This window comes from Tympanuchus pallidicinctus, unplaced genomic scaffold (assembly GCF_026119805.1).
Source record: "Tympanuchus pallidicinctus isolate F22 unplaced genomic scaffold, pur_lepc_1.0 scaffold2, whole genome shotgun sequence".
Lineage (NCBI taxonomy): Eukaryota > Metazoa > Chordata > Aves > Galliformes > Phasianidae > Tympanuchus > Tympanuchus pallidicinctus.
The window spans coordinates 31,914,128-31,926,320 of NW_026294721.1; the positions used below are offsets into that span (position 1 = coordinate 31,914,128).

Genomic DNA, 12,193 nt, shown 5'->3' on the forward strand with positions numbered 1-12,193 from the left:
TATACTGATCATTTGTGCAATTTTTTTTTTTTCATAAGCATACTATAAGTAAAACACATTAACCTAGAGAAGATCCACATATAATCTCTAGACTCAAATTGTGCTTATATATATATATACAGCACAGTCTTATTTTGTGTTTGCTGTGCAGACACTACAAACTCAGACTTAAATGTGCTTCTTGTTACCTCCCTCTGCCATCTGAATCAAATACATAAGTGCACATGTACTACGTATGCATATGTATTACAACTGGAGTAAAACACTGAAAACTCATCTCAATATAAGGAGAGGAGCAAGAAGAAAGGGTACATGCTTCCCATGTGAAATGGTAATTGTGAGAAGGTTGGAGAACTGGAAAGAACATAAAAGGCTCTGTATTTGAAAAGATTTATTTAAGACAACAGTTCCCAAACTGAGATCCAGAGACTAACTCCCTCCTGGGGAGAGCAGCTGGCTGCCTGCCTCAGCATCTTCTACCAGCGAGAGGAGCCAGCAGTCAGCCATAACATCCTCTGCAAGTTTCAATGTGCTGGGCTCCTATCCCTATGGGTTTCTGGCACTCACAGTTCTTACTAATTTAAATGGGGTTTGAAAACTTTCGTAACTGAAGGCTGGACCTCTTTACTAAATAAGAAAGATTATAGCGTAGTCTTTTAAGAAGATATAGAAGAAGTAGAACTTATGTCACAGCAGCAAGGAAGAATGTCCTCTGATTTATTTTTAATGTTTTAGCTTCAGTCAAAATACTTAGTCTAACTGCAGACAAAATACCACGGATTTAGGGTACATCCCAAAGCACCTATGTATACATGTTGCCTTACTGATACAAGCCGTGCACTTGAGTTCAGCAAATTTGCTCACGCAAATAGCTCTTCACGTGTCTGGGCATTTCAAAGACTGGGACTTCAGACTCCATTTTTTGGTGGATTTTGTTATTGTTTTTCCAACCTTCAGCAGTATTTTATAGCTTCTGCCCTCTGAACCACTAAGTATTTTTATAATATGGATTAATCCCTCTTCCAGTTTTAAGAAACAGCTGAGATAGCAAACTTTAACAATTTCATATTCTGAACTCTAATTAGCTTAATGTAATGTTTTTTGTTCAGGAGTGCTTGTCCTTTAGTCAAGTTTCAGCATAATCCTCATATAATCCCTAATTTTTTTTTCACCTTTTACATCTCATACTTCTTTGAAATATTTTTAAATGTTTTGATCTACTGAACACTTACTATGCAGCTTGTTTTGTGCTCAAGTATTTTCTTTGATCACTTCCCTGAAACCTAATCCAACAGGTGTTAATTAAGTCTGTCATCATTCTTTTATAATAGTAATTTTATTTCCCTATTACAGATTGATTTTATGCATTCTCTTCCTCTTGCATCTCCTTAATTTAAGACTCACACATTAGGTGTGCCCTATATTTACTGTTTGTTAATTCTGTACAAGTATAAATATAAACTATTCTTTTTTTTCCTATACTGTAATGTTATTTAATATTAGGGAGATTTCCTCTTGGATTTAAATCCTTGAAAAGGGACAGGCTTTCTCGAGTGCGTGAGCCGAGTAAGTTAGTGCAGTAACAGCAGTTCTCCCTAAACGCAGCTGCATTACCACAGAAGATGAAATTCCACCTTTTGTAGAATGACAGAAAGAGGGCTAGATAATCTTCAAGACATCAAAATAAGGATACAGGCTGAGACTTGAAGCTGCAATAGGAAATTCTCAGAACTGTTTATTTACTGTTATCCAGAGCACTACATGACTAATACCTGGAAAGGAGACCTTGATGGGAACACAGACAAAAAGCAGCAGAGTTCACAGAGAAAAAGGATGCATTTCTCTTTTGAAATCTTCCTTTGAGCTTGTTCTGCCTTTTTCTAAGTGTGTCAGCCTTGATCTGGAGAACAGGAGTAGGAAGAGTATTCAGTTTGTACACCAGTGACCCACCCACCACGGAGCAACCCCATGCCAAGAAGGCTCTTACATTGTTCCAAAGGAAGGGAACATGCACTTGAAAAAAAATAAAAAATTGGTTTCCTTCCACTTGTGGGCATCCATTTTGCCCAACCGTACAGTACATTTCTCCTATGCTGAAAGTATAATGCATAAAAATACAAATGACATTCATTATCTACTAAAACGATCATTTCCATTCGTTCATTGTTGTTTGGTGTGGAAAGCAAAGAGAAACAAGCCGGGGAAAACAAAAGGAAGCTGACGTGTAGAACATTGCATGTCAGGGATAAAGCCCAACTACAAGCCAGGGAGTTGTCATCACACAGGAGTTACATCAGACTATAACCATCTCCAGCACTATTCCACTAGTGCTCCCCACACACATCACAGCTACGTGGTTATCTGTCAGTCAACTCTAAAAATAACAGCCAAATACCCTTGTATTTACGACACTCCTTCCTTCCTCTGTGTGCTGTACTTTCAAGATCTGCCATGTCATATAATCCATTGGACTGCTTTTCTCCTTTGCAATGCAGAAATGATTTCCAGTGCTTTGGTCTCCTGGCTTTCTGCTGATGAAGCTCCAAGGAGTCAGCCCTTTGATGAGTTAATGACAGAGTATTGCATCAGGTGAATCCCAATGAACACAATGTTCATAAAAGAAGAAAGGTCCTTTGTCTCAAGTTCATTCTAAAAAAAAAGTCAGGAAACTCTTGGCAAGAAAATATTTTGAAGAGTTAATGAATGTGCTCAGGAATCACTCAATACATCTCCTGCCCTCCATCCCCCAACTCTGCCAAGTCTTCATACTCAGACTTAGGATATTCATCATTTTAAATTCCCCCTACACATTGGCAGTGGATTCAGCTGGGTTTTGAATATTCAAGAAAGCCAGTCATTTGGGGCAAGTCCTGCTATTACAGTTCCTCTTCTAAAACAAAGAAATGTAATAATAAAAGAACTTAAATCTTTATAACGCTATTAACGGGAAAGAAAAACAATTATCTGTCGTAAAACCAGTAACCAAACAACTCAGAAGTAAATAATATTAAAGAAAAAAATCACTGCTCGCATATAATTTCCACTGTCTGATTACAGTAAAAGGGCTTTTTTCTCTCCAACTGTTGCTAACATAGGGTGGAGAGGCAGTCTTTCCTCCTCTAGCCCAGCTGTTGCATACAAGCCAGAATCATCTGAGGAGTGAGGGAAAATTTATGTTCCTCCCCCAGAGTTCTCACAGTGGAGACCCTCATCTTGGGCAGATGGAAGAAAGTTCTGGGGAGCTATCTCCTCAAACATACTGCAGTTTCAACACAGAGACCCAACAGGCATTTTGTTCTTCATAAAGAACATAAATAAACATGTTGTCAGGGCACTGCTTGGGTTTGGAGGTTTCACTGACAAAGGAAAATGGGAAACTGAAAGAGGTTGCATCTACCGAAAGCTGCGTTAACATATTTCTTTAAATCCAGGACCACAGAGTAAATGGATGTTTCAAGCCACTTTGTACTTATTGGTGCAGATAAGAATTGGAAGAATAAACACTGAAATAATAGAAACCCTTTAAGAAGCCAGCAGACACCACACAGAAACTGAACTACAATTTTTTTTCTCACCCACTATGTTCCAAAAGCAAGATCAAAAAAAGAAAGAGGAAGGACATTTGTCCAGTGAAAAATAGTGTTTTAAATTCTCATTTTAGTGCTTAACTATTAAGCCACTTACAATAGATGGTCTTATTTCATAATAAGGACATAATAAACTGAAAATTGCCTCTCTAAGCTGCCAAGATACCAACAATAAAAGTTGCCCAAAGCTGATCTACTCTCTAACAACCACTCCAAAACATCTTAGAACTGGATAAAACTACAGATCTTTGCACACTTGCTGCATGTCTGTTAGCAGTCCCTGTTTGTAAATAAGATATAGATGCATTCATCCTCTGCTCCTCTTCATTACAAACAACTTATTTCATCTTGAACAGCTTTCCCCATGTCCTGTGATCACATCCTCTAGAGCAGTAAACTTTGGCTTGGTACCTTCTATGTGGGTCTGGAGTAAACAAGACACATCGAGAAACATATTTCTCTCCTGCTATTACCTAAATCTGATATGCATTCTATTTTGTTTAATAAGACTGCTTATCAAGACTTATGAGCATACACTAGCTGTAAGAATGCAGCCTTCTCAGGAGCATAGTACAGAGAGAACTTCTAGTGAAATACAGCTATTTCTGCATTAGAATTACATAAATCCTTTAAACATTTTCCTATTATTATAAAAACAAAAGCGGCAGCACATTAGAATCATGGAATCGCTCAGGTTGGAAAAGACCTTAAAGATCATCAAGTCCAACTATGACCTAACCATACTACTCTAACTAACAACCCCCTGCTAAATCATGTCTTGAGCTCCATGTCCAAACAGTTTTTAAACACATTCAGGGATGGTGACTCAACCACCTCCCTGGGGAACCTTCCAGTGCTTAACAAAGAAGCTGTCCCTTATATTTCCATCTGTCACATGGATAAAATATTTAATATTCTTATGCCACACTTCCAGTTCTCAAGTTGAAAAAGAGATTATACTGCACAGCACCAGTTCCTGCCAATTCTGGATATTTCACAATGCTGATACACAGTCTATAAAACCCTTTCTGCTCAGGCCTTTATGGTCCATAATTTCTCATGATGGAGTGGCCTTGTTATAATTTAGATATCAGATAGGAAGTTGAGGGCAGCATCCAAGCCCCACTTGGATCACTGCTTGGGACAATTCAAATGGAAGGGAAGAGGCACAAAGGACTGACATGAATATGCTTTGGTGGGCATGTTTATGCTGAGTGCAGAAAGCAACTCTCAGAAGAATTAAAGCCTAGCAGGTGCAAGAATTGGTTTTAAATCTAAAGATACAGCAGATGTAGTAAGGATTTATAACTATTGGTGATAGGTAGACATTTGAATTGGATGATCTTGCAGGTCTTTTTTAACCTCCATGGCTCTATGATTCTACATATAATTTTTTGTTGTTGTTGTCTTGAAGAGAGAGAAAGCCCAAACTACTGCTGGAATGCAAAACAGGTTTAAGACTCTCCTATTAAAGTCTCAGCATTCCTCCAGTACTTATGACTACCACAACATAGAAACACTACTATTCCTATAAGATGCCCTGTAGAGACAGTGGCGCATTACAGAAAAATAATTTGAAAATATGACTTTATTTTTCCACAGTGGATCTGGTTTGGACTTTATATCTCCAGATTAGGAAAAACAGTGTTATACAATATGAAATGCTTTTTGAAGAACTGTGTAAAAGAAATAATTATTTACTGCATGAATATCTCAGCCATAAAATGGAAAACAGTTGCTACTGCCTTGCAGCTCACCACTGGATGCAGTCAGCAATAGGTAAATGCTTAGCTCCTATAACTCTTTGATTACAAGCTCTTACATTCTTTTTGAGTGAAGTAGAATGCCACTGGAATGGCTTCTTTTTCCCTTTTCTTTGCAATTGCTATTTTTCAAACATAGACTTTCATTGAGCATTTGACTGTAGACATTATTTAACCAAGTGTTTATCAAACACCTGGAAAATCACTCTCCTTTAAAAAAAATTATGATGGAAAAGCAATTACCCTCTAAGCCATGTTTCTAAGTCACTTCTCAAGAATCCTTTGGAAGCAAACCTCAGCCTTCTCTCCTGCTTAACACCCAGTGTTACCCAGCAAGCATGTAAACTATTGCTGACTATATTCTTTTAAAACTTAGTCACAAAAAATGGATGATAAGGGCTTTTTATTTTTCTTCAGATGAGCTACAACTATTAGTAAAGGAAGCTATTAAATACACCAGGATGAGGTTAGTTACAAATAGTTCATATATGCAAATATTCATTACTAGTGTTTAATTCTGTAGAATTATTAAAGCAAAGTATGTCTTCGGCTTTTTCACTACACCAGAAGCAAAGAGCAAATATGAATCAAAGGCTTTCTGTTGAAGTAAAACATAACCTAAAAAAGTCTATGCAAGAATAAAAACTAACATCACAGCAAGAAGAAGAAAAACAAGCCAACAATACATCTCTAATATCCAATACCCAGCTGAATAGAAATATCACCAGCCTCAATAAACAGCAGTTATTAAAAAATTAAAGTTGCATGTGGCAGTAATCAGGAATGCAAGAGCTGCACAGAAAATTACACCATGGGAATGTTGTGGTAAGGTTAACTTTATTTTCATGTAGAGAATCAGCATGCTAAGATTTTATCACTACAGCACAAAACTCTATCTTACAGATAATCTGAAACAGAGATAACAGATTCAGTTTGACTGAAAAGACAGAAATACACTGAAATCCCATTTCAGATTTGGATTCTGACTTCTCAATTCACAAATTCAAAAAATCTGAGGTCTGACTCATTTGTGCTAAATTTATTTTGCCATCATGCTTAAAAAGAGAAGCCATGTTAATCAGCATTTGCCTGGTCACAGCAGTGCCAAAGACCTATTCAGTCTCTCACTCTGCCACCAAGGCTGGGGCCAGTGAATTCTTAGGCTGTACCCTCATTCCCTCCTCCCTGTTTTTTCTCCCATTTAGTATATACTGAGAAACAAAAAGCCCAGGAACCACACTTCAGAAATGCCCTTTAGAATTATCACACACTGTGCACTAATCTACAGGATAAACATGGCTTTTCTACAACTTTATTGTCTTGAAGCATCCCACACCACCCCTGGAAAGCCCAAGTAAAGACCAGTAGGCTAGCCCAGATTATGGTCACACACATACTCACCAAGTGGACAGACACCTACCAAGAGCTCAAGCTGCTTTTGGCTATTCCTTTCCTGTGTTCCATTTTACACCTTTGTTCTGCCCCACAACAGTATGATATGTGAAGTTGCAAGGTCAAAGCATCAGGCAGCTAGGAGAACCAAGAATCATCCATTACAGGCATACCCTTGTCCCATAGCACCACATTCCACAGGGTACATAGCAGGCAGATCCAGGCCCAATAGTAACCATAGCTAGAGGAAGCCAGGCCGAGGTAGGAGCAGCAGGAGACATTGTTAGAGATAACTAGAAACAAAGATTGAAGATACATAGTTCAAAGGAAGGAGAGAGCATTCAAAGCTGAGCTTAAATACAGCTTAAATACGGTCAGGGTGTGTGGTATGGTAGTCTCAGGTGGGACCACGCTAGGCAATTAAGGATCATTAGCATGACTGGGGCTCACAGAGTGCAGTAAAACCAGGATAGCTGTGAAATTCACAAGATTACTGTAAGACTAGACATCATTCCCCAGTTTGTTCTTTTCCATGGGAAAACTATGTTCTGTAAATCCAAACAAAGAGTTGAGACTTTCAAGGTCCCAAGGACAAGTTATCTCTCTTCATTTGCGCTGAAAGGGAACAGCTGATGATGCTTGGTCTGCAGGCAGCTTCTCCAGTTACATCAAAATAAAACAATACACTGTTGATTTTCTCTCTGTTCTCAAGATGTATTTTTTTAAAGTGTTCTGAAAGTCATTAAATTTAAAAGCTACAGGTACTTTATACTGAAGCAGTTAAGAGAACAGACTGCACTATGTAAACTGGCATAAATACACTTAGTATCTTACAACAGTAGAAAGACAAATCTCAAATAGTAAGTCATGGCAGGTGCAAAACTCATAGCTAATTTCTGTGGTTTATCAAATCTCTTTTACAGAGATTAAAAATAAACTTAAAGCTGTGATTTGGTCAAGGACAAATATTTCTGAGTATGTTTTACAGCTGTTTAGAATTCTAATCCCTTATTAAATCATCAGAAAACAACAAGATTACCCTCAGGATCAGGTGTCTAAGCAAAATATAGTTGCATTTTGCCAATTAGTAAATATGAAGTCATCTAACCATGAAACATTACTGTTTATAATAACAGATAAAACTGTATTCAAACTCGCTAATGGGATTTTCTTTATGCAGACACAAGACTCATGAGTTATACCAATCCTCTAGAAGACATATCAGTTCAAAAATATATACTTCCTTTACCAACACTGAAACATACAGAAAAAAATACTGCTGAAGTCTATTACAGTGGTCTCTCATTCCAGAGTTCCCACTAGTGATAATGTCATGTTTTAGATTTGATTTTTGGACCAATTGTATATGGCTCCTAAGATATCTTTACTGTTCTCTGGATTGAAACATTCTATTCTACATACTGTATTTATGATATTTATGTGCTATCAAAATGTCTGTGTGGGATATACAGAAGTATCTCCCATAGTCTCCAAAGTGAGACAAGAGCAGCACAAGATAAGTAAATGCAGTGTAGTCCAATAAATTATTAAAATCTCACAAAAAGGGAAAATAAATTGTGGTCAGCTATAGCACAGCTAATAAACTATGTGATTTTAAATAAGTGTGCTCTCTGATCCAGGGTGTTTTGGTACGCAAGAAGAACATGTAAGAAGAGGACAAATTGAGTCAAGTGCTCTTCAAAATTCATTGCTGATCTTCCTGGTGGAAAGTAACATATGGATGCATTCACAGCTTACTTCGGTCCTTTTTTGTGAAAGATTTCAGATTATAAAAGATCCTCATTTTCTTCAAAGTAGCATGGAAGGACAGAGCAGTATGAGCAGAAGCTGTGGATGTGACAAGGAATCCTAATAAACAGCAAGTTCCCGTCCCTTCTAGTGGCCATAGATGTGAAGAAAGACAGAAAATCGGGTAGCAAACATGACAGTCAGGCAAGTCATTGTTTATTTCCCATTTACCTCTAATACAGAAATCTACTTGCAACAAAATGGTGATGAAACACACATAAAATAGGTTTTGCAGGTAACTTAATGGTTATATAGTGGCAAAAGTTTTCTGAGGGTGCTGCCTGATCATTACAAACATGGGCAGTCTTAAACTATATGCTTCTCTGGGGATCAAGAACAGGTGTCACCTGTCCTCTGGATGCAGACATTAAAAAGTGATATACCACCCAGGAAATAAACATGGGAATGGCTGAATTCCAGCAGCCAGAGGAGAAAATGCTAAGCTGTGAGAAGAAATCAATGCTTTGCTAAGAAACAATGACAGAGTGCAGTTTGTATAAATCATAAAATTCCTCAATGCTGAGAAGTCCATACAGAATCTCTGTACTTCAACTTACAATTCTTAGTGAGATAATTGCTGGTAGATTTTCTAATCTTGATAGCAGAAAAAAAAACCTTTATTTTTTTTAGGAATAAATTACAAAAAAAAAAGTGCCCTGGAATACTACAGTTGGGCCAAAATGTTCCCGTTTAGGAGACACTCAGTTTCAGGTTATTTTGAAAGCTCCCACTTGTCTGAGGGGAGATATGGGTGTGTATTTCAGTGTGAAATTTATAACCTGGATAGATTGAAGGAAAGAAAAAAAATTACATATATTTCCTGCAAGAAATTTTGGAAGATGGGCATGTTAAAATTCACACATTCTGTCCTAAGGAAAGGGTTTGATCTTTTCTGATGGAAGGAAGAAAGATCTTCAGCAAAAAAGGTAGAGAAAAGACAAACATTACAACCATAGCATTAGGATGGTAATCACCTAATCCCTACCCATCTCATGTGAATTTTCATACTCATCACTGTGCTCTCAAATGCCCACTGTCTTGTGCTACATAGTCTATGTAGCACATTGGCAGTGAGTAATGATGCTGTGCTTCAGGAGCCTTAACTGCAATTGTACCATACCTACTTGTTAGGAGTTGCATATTTCTGCAAATGGCCTGTCACCCCATCATTGAACACTACCACAATAGATTGTGCTTATATTATATATTAAAAATTTCAGTAATCCATGTACAGTTTTGCTTATCCCAAAGCATCGTCCACATTTATTGCATAGGATTATTCCCACAGTCATTAATAATAATTTTTCTGAAGCCTTAAAACAAGAACACCTGAGTAATCCTGAAAATCATTAAACATGAGTCCATCCAACATATTTCCTATCATTATCACTCTTCAGCCAGAGCCCACATATTTGTTCAACCATGCCCAAGGCGGCTGACAGCCTATGTGTAGGCGGCTTGCCTGTTTCCCCCAGCCCAGGAAGCACTTTCCACCACACCCAAGGTTTCTTACAGGTCAAAGCTTTTTCTTTCTGCTACAAACCTTGGGCAAAATGTCAAACAAAACAGTTCTTTGCTTAGCTTGGGCTACCACCCTGCCTGTGAATCTCCTGCCTCTCTGTTCCTCTGCTCTAGGGACTATTGCAGGACATTGCCTGAAATTTTGATAGGAAGAATCTGGACATGCTCCAGGTGGGTTTTATAACTGCACAGTGTTAACTGCGCAGAAGTCTCTCCTGCCTGGGCAAAGACCTTTTAACCTGAGAAAATTCTCCATTTGTTGCAGAACGCTCCTGTTTGTGTAGACTATGCTCTCATCACTTTCAGGATTCAGAACTTTAGCTGGTTGCTTGAAAAAACTGAGGAAGGGGTATCTTTCCACATGCATGCACAGATGTCCAGGTGCTCCTCAACATCTAATAACTTCATATCTTTCATTCTTTTTGTTTTTTTTTCTGCAGAGCAGGGCACGGTCACCTCCCTGCATTAGTTACCTATATTTTCCTTTCTTGCCATTTAGTAGGTCACTACTGTTCGTAAAATGTTCTCATTTTACTCTCTACTCGTAGTGAACATCAATAATTTCAACTTCACGGCTGCTCTTAGGGAGTAACAGATAAAAAGATATTGACCAATAATATATAAAAGATCAGGTCATACAGCTATTATTTTGCCCTAAAATTTAGTAACATATCTTAGATAATAATAATAATAATCATCATCATCATCATCATCACCATCATCATCATCTACAATTGATAGCACTCAGATTTTCTTTTGCCTTTTTCTGGAAAAAAAAGTATTGTATTAATGCTTGGTCTCACTGGAGCCCTTTGAAATTCTCTATCATTCCAGCTCCAAGTACTTACTACCAAAACTATCCACAAAAGAAGACAACATCAGAAAGACTTATGGATTCTTCTCTGCAGACAGATAGCTAAAGTTTCAAGCTATATACAAATCTCCAGGTAAGAAAATCAACACGCATATATATTTGGCTTCAGCTAAAGGTGTCATCTTCAGAGATGGTTAGCGACTTTGTTTCCCTGGGCAGGCAAAATAGATGTCTTAGCCAGCTCTAGCAGTGACCAGAGCTCTCCTCATACATTAGCAAAGTACTGAGGCAAAAGAAGTGCTGATCCTTCACAGAGAAATATGCAAACAAATAAGAAATAGATAGCATGAATCTTACTTTGAATTCACTACAATTTGAAGTTACTCTTACATTAACTTCAGCATCAGATATGTTGCCCTTCTTTTCTTTGTATCTGTTAAAAATGAGCATGAAACCATCAAGCAATGTGTTGCTGTACTGACTGTGTACAAACACAGCTTTCCCTTAAAAACAAATGCCTGTTATTTTAGGTACATTAAATCCTTTTTTTTTTATTTTTTTTTTTTATTTATTTTTTTTTTTTTGTAAGATAAAAGCTGTTTTATCTAGGTGTACAAATCAGGACAACGCCAGTATTGTCAACATCAGACTTACAAGTGACAAATGTATGGTGTTTAAATTGATTTATATTTTTTTAGTAAATTAACATTCTGAATCAGATTTTTATGAAGAGATGAGTATGAACATTAAAAAAAAAAAAAAAAAAAAAAAAAAAAAAAAAAAGAACCTTCATAGCCCTTTATTCCCATATCTGCTTGTGACAGCTTAGCCATTCCCAGAGAATGTTTATTCCTGGTAAAAAAAAAAAGCACATCCTACCTAGTACAGCAATACATTCAGATAAGCCATTTTCAGCCAAGAAAAGTGGAAAATCACTCCAGAAGAACTACAGAGAAACAAATAAAGAGCAATTTCATATGCAGTGATCTGAAATATGCATTATTTCTGAGCAGATCCTCATTCTGTCTGGAAAAACCTTGGGATTCAACAATGTTAAAAATAGTGAAACCTATGGATGTAGAACAAACAGAATTTTGACACATACAGAACAGATTTTTTGATAAAAATATTAGCTTTGTATGCCAAATTGAAAATACGAGGCTGCTAGGAAAAATTATGAACAATACATTGGGAACTTTTATAAAGCAACCACTATTACTAAGTTAATTATTTAGTTTAATATTCAAAAAAGGCTTATCTTCCAAGTCGTTTTCTTGTGGTCATCAAGTTACTAACCTCCTTAAATG

General features: G+C 37.2%; 1 long non-coding RNA gene across 1 annotated transcript; it reads right to left on the reverse strand.

Moving 5' to 3' along the window:
* Positions 1–1,710: 1,710 nt before the first annotated feature.
* On the reverse strand, positions 1,711–7,075 carry LOC128080192 (uncharacterized). The gene is made up of 2 exons (XR_008206536.1): positions 6,771–7,075; positions 1,711–2,649 (listed from the first exon to the last, which is right to left on the reverse strand). It is a non-coding gene; the product is annotated as an uncharacterized LOC128080192 (long non-coding RNA).
* Positions 7,076–12,193: the final 5,118 nt, after the last annotated feature.